The 5,406-nt window shown below is 37.8% G+C and overlaps 1 protein-coding gene across 2 annotated transcripts in view; it reads right to left on the reverse strand.

Annotated features, from left to right (window-relative positions):
• The window catches only part of ACD (ACD shelterin complex subunit and telomerase recruitment factor), a 211,522-nt gene that overhangs the window by 206,029 nt on the left and 87 nt on the right, over positions 1–5,406 (reverse strand). Inside the window, exon 2 of one of the 2 annotated variants that reach the window (XM_053714675.1) lies at positions 5,097–5,280. The gene's annotated coding sequence lies outside the window, so the exon portion shown is untranslated. Of the gene's footprint in view, positions 1–5,096; positions 5,362–5,406 lie in introns of those variants that run through there. The other variant, XM_053714676.1, reaches the window with a different exon arrangement.

The raw sequence follows: 5,406 nt of genomic DNA on the forward strand, positions 1-5,406 counted from the left end.
TAATCATAGAGTTGCAGTTACTGCAACTCAAACATGGATAACAGCCAGTTTTGCCTGGACCAATAGTTTTCTGTATACTACCTCTTTTACCCCCTATATCAGCTGGAACTAACTATTCCTTTATGTTTTTATTTCTCCTATATGCTGATATGGGTAGGTTGTCAGACGATACCAAATGAAATGAAGAGAAGGAGCACCTCCATATACGGATTAAAAAAATATAACCTTTCAAACAATGCAAAAAGTTAAAAATTCTTCACATAAGCATGGCAGCAAAAGTGGGAAGAATGTGGTTAGATCCCAAATGACCCACTGACGCATTTCAGCTTGTCTGCCGTAGTTGTAGTGTGGTCCAATGGCCTATTCCGGCCCCTTTTATATTAAAAGATATCTTTTGATTGGTTTAAAACCTTAATAGGATTTAACCCTTTTCTTCCTCATCCTTATCATTTTTATATATATTTGCAATATCACATTTCCTATAGCATCGAGAGGATGATATATAAGAGCATAACTTCATACATTTGAACCTTATATTCAATACAATTCATTGATGTCTCAAAGAGTTCACATAAAATGAGGAAACATTGGAAATATACGGAAATAACCAACATATTTAAATAATAATAATAATATTATTTTACAAGTATCAAAGAATTAAAGCATACTAATATTTCTTCAGTAACACTCTCAGTAGGCGTTTAAACCATTGGAGCTATATTTAGTTAATATAGTGATCCTTATTGTTTTTAAAATTCATTCATCATCAATTATTACTGGAGATAGAGTCAATCACATGGGAGAGAGAATATAACTGGCTGGCGGTGGATGTTACATTCTTATATTCGTCTATACAACACAATAAAAGTTTGGAAGCACTACATTTTTTTTATTGTATATCAATAAAAATGAGACAGGGATTAAATTTACTTTTGAGTTTGGTACACATAGTATAAACTACCTTGATGTGACTCTGAAAGGGGGTGAGGTAAGAACGGTGGACACTGAGGTATACAGGAAACCCATATCGGGTAATACCCTGTTACATGCCACAGTAATCACCCCAAGAGAGAGTTTAAATCAGTCCTAAGATGTCAGTTCATCAGACTTAAAACAAATTGTACCAGCAAAGAAACCTATATAAAACATGCTGCAGATCTAACTGGTAGATTGACAGGGGATATAACCCCATTGATATAAAATAAACCAGAGGTAATATTGATGACAAGGGTAGGTCTGACTTCCTGAAGTTTAAGGATACCAAGAAAACCAAAGAGTTTGATGGTATTACCTTTTGTCACTCAATACAGTAATCAGTTTTACCAAATTTGTGACATCATTAAAAGGAACATGTCCATGCTCAAAGCAGATGATGGACTTGAAGAGATAACGCCAAGGAAGTGTAGATTTGCATTTAAGAAAGGGATGTCTATTGGCAACCGATTAGCGCCCACTCAGCTTAAACCCGTAATTGAAAGAACCAGTTCATGGTTACAACATAAATGAGTATATACAGTAGGTGTAGCAACTTTCAATGTAAAGCTTGTGAAAGCCTAGATAAGAGAGTAGGATTTAAGAGTTGTGTCACAGGGGAGTCCTTTAAACACCAGCTCTGCACCAATTGTAGGGCTACTTATTCTATTTATCTATTGACCTGTTTAGACTGTGAGGTGCAGTATGTGGGCCTCACTACAAGGGAGGTCAGATATAGGATTCGTGAACACCTGTCAATCATAAAATTGGAAAAATTAACTACACCCTTAGTTCAATATTTTAAAAACAAATATAACAAAGAAAGCCACTCTTTGAGATGGACAATTGTTGAAACAGTTGTGACAGAGAGTCCATTTGGGTAAAAGGGAGGTGTTCTGGATACACAGGCTGAGGACCAGGGTGCCTCAAGGTCTAAACTCAGAATATGATGTGATCAATTTTTGGCAGTAGGCGCTGATCTCTCAGTCCTGTGTGTCCAGAGCAATACATCTCCTTCCTTTAAACGTATATTAAAATGTTGTAGAATCATGGTTTAGTGAAATTAAATCATAAAATAAATATATGTATTGGTATCTGTAAGATAGTGTGTGTACCGGCTAAATATAACATATCTAGGTAATCATTTAATCTGGGCATTTGAGTATATAGGTTAAAAACACTAAATATAAGTAACATTCAGGGAAATTAGCAATTTTTCTATAAATCTCTGGAAAGGTGTATATGTGTGTATAGGGAAGCAGTTGTTTTTGCAGTTCTTAACCCCTTGAGTGCTAATGACGGCTCTGAGCCGTCGCAGTTTCCCACTCTGGTGCTAACGACGGCTCAGAGCCGTCACTAGAACTCTCCCACCTTGAGGGAGAGCTGGGGGCTCCCACCCGCTCCTGTCTGAGATATAAGCTTCTAAGCAGCATGCCCCCTTTTCCTATACTTAACATTGTTTTTGTTTTTTTTTTAATAAAGTTGCGCGGCGATGTCATCACGTCATTTCGCGTGAGGTCAACACACATAACGTGAACCCCCGGCGACGCCTGTCACTATGAAGGCCCGATCGCCGGGGCTTCACGTTATGAGAGTTGACCTCACAAAATGACGTGATGACATCACCGCGCAACTTTATTTCAAATTCACAATGTTAAGTATAGGAGCAGGGGGCATGCTGCTTAGAAGCCTGTATCTCAGGCATCTAAGCAGCTACAGACCCCAAGACCCACCGTTGGAAAGGTAATCAGTGTAAGTCTTGGGGATCTGAAAAAGAAAAGAAAAAAAGTTTAAAAAAAATAAAAAAAAATAAAAAAACAGCTTAGCACCCAGGTGGGAAAGTGCTTAGCCCTCAAAGGTTTAAGATACTCATGCATTGAATTTTAAAAACAATAAGGCTCCCTATATTAACTAAATATTGCTCCAACGGTTTAAACGCCGACTGAGAGTGTTACTGAAGAATTATTAGTATGCTTTAATTCTTTGATACTTGTAAAATAATATTATTATTATTTAAATATGTTGGTTATTTACCGTATATTTCCAATGTTTCCTCATTTTATGTGAACTCTTTGAGACATCAATGAATTGTATTGAATATAAGGTTCAAATGTATGAAGTTATGCTCTTATATATCATCCTCTCGATGCTATAGGAAATGTGATATTGCAAATATATATAAAAATGATAAAGGATGAGGAAGAAAAAGGTTAAATCCCATTAAGGTTTTAAACAAATCAAAAGATATCTTTTAATATAAAAGAGGCCGGAATAGGCCATTGGACCACACTACGACTACGGAAGAGAAGCTGAAATGCGTCAGTGGGTCATTTGGGATCTAACCACATTCTTCCCACCTTTGCTGCCATGCTTATGTGAAGAATTTTTAACTTTTTGCATCGTCTGAAATAAAAGTTATATTTTTTAATCTGTATACGGGAGATGCTCCTTCTCTTCATTTCATTTGGTATCGTCTGAATATTCAACCTACTAGTCTGCCCGTTAATCTTAGTGACTGCCTACCTGCAACCAATGCTTATACAAAATTGTGCAATAAATGGGACGGGATATAGGGAAAAGATGCACTTATCCCACCTTAAATGTTGCCCTTGACTGGTTGTGTGTCTTTGTGCATGATGAGGTTATGATGTTGGGAGCTTGTGACTACCCCCACGGAGACAGAGGACAAGAGTGGTCTGGGTCTGACAGCGACTGATTGAGTCGCTTAAGTGCTGCCTGGGTCCGTTAGATCCACTTGGTCCCATGGTTGAGCCAGTGTTCTGACAGATTAGCCAATTCCGTCACTTGAGGTGACGTAGAATCAGCTGTTTGACCACAAATTCAACCACTGCGCATGCGTTATCGCATTCCAATTGCCTCAACTCAGTCAGATCAGCCGATTCTGACCACACCACTCAGTCGACAATGGAACTGCTTGTTAACCACACACACACACATATATATATATATATATATATATATATATATATATATACACATACATATACACGATGCACTGTGGTAACTTCCCTCTTCACTATTTTTTTTTGCTTCCGACTGGGGGGTTCAAGGGGAGCACCCTGCAGATCCTCTAGCATCCACCCCAAGTGAACCCCCCAGGTGGAGGCAGAAAAGATAGTGAAAATCGGGGAATTACAGTGCATTGTATATATGTCTAATTATTAACAATGCAGTGGTGTGCAGCGATCGCAATGCGGTCAGGCGGAAAAGCGCATATGCAATTGTTAAAGGGCCATAATACCCAAATGTTTAAACACTTGAAAGTGATGCAGCATAGCTGTAAAAAGCTGATTAGAAAATATCACTTGAACATCTCTATGTAAAAAAGAAAGATATTTTACCTCAAAAGTTCCTCAGTAGCCACCTCCCATTGTAAAGGATTTCTAAGCAGCATTTTAGTGTGTTTGTCCTGGGACATCTGAAGGGACTAGCATCGTGCACTCTCATATTATTTCACCAATCAGGTAAAGGAAGCTTACTATGAAATCTCATGAGAGTTAAGTCAAATCTCATGAGATCACAGTAAGAGTTCATGACCTCAGCACTGCTGATGCTGATTGGCTGCTGTTCATTTCTTCATTTTTTTTTATTTATTTTTTACCTGCAGCTGGGAGCAGCTGAGTATAAATTTTTTACACAGAACTTACTCTGCTGAGCTGAGGAGATTGTGAGGTAAAATATCTTCCTTTTTTACATAGAGATGCTCAGGTGATATTTTCCTGTCAGCTTTTTACAGTTATACTGCATCAGTTTCAAGTGATTTAGCATATGAGTATTATGTCCCTTTAAGTTAGCAGTCAACAGCTGATTTCACATCACCAGAAGTGACAAAAATGGCTAATCTGAGGAACTGGTTGATCTGCCAGAACACCGGCCATGGCTGCAGTTATAACTTTTACTAGAGCCATGTTGGTAATAAAACTGACCACTAAAAATGCTTCAAAATCCAACCTAAAACGTGCTCGTGTGCATTTAAATTGTGACTACCCTGTCCTTTAAATACAATAATACTATAACGTGTCATATTGACTTGAAAAAGTTAAGAAACCCCTGAAATTGCATCTGTAAGAATACCCCATACAGTTTATATCTACCACTAGTACCTGCTATTTGAGAGATTGTACAGCAAATATACTTAATTTTGCTGAAGATGTTTTGTTGCGTTTCTTTTTCAGGTGCCACATTGCCTCACTTGACACAGTTATCATCTGAGCGCATCTTATTCAAACATACAGCATTGGCATCTAGTAAACGAAGGTTCAGAGATTGAGTTTCATTCCTCTCAAACTGCAGGAGACATAAAAAAAAAAAGAGTTTTGCCCTGTCGCCGACGTAATTCTACGCGACACTGTCAAACATGTAAACATTGTATCTAAATTTGCATAGCATATTACTGCCACAGAACACCATTAC

This window comes from Bombina bombina, chromosome 5 (genome assembly GCF_027579735.1).
Source record: "Bombina bombina isolate aBomBom1 chromosome 5, aBomBom1.pri, whole genome shotgun sequence".
In the NCBI taxonomy this organism is placed as follows: domain Eukaryota; kingdom Metazoa; phylum Chordata; class Amphibia; order Anura; family Bombinatoridae; genus Bombina; species Bombina bombina.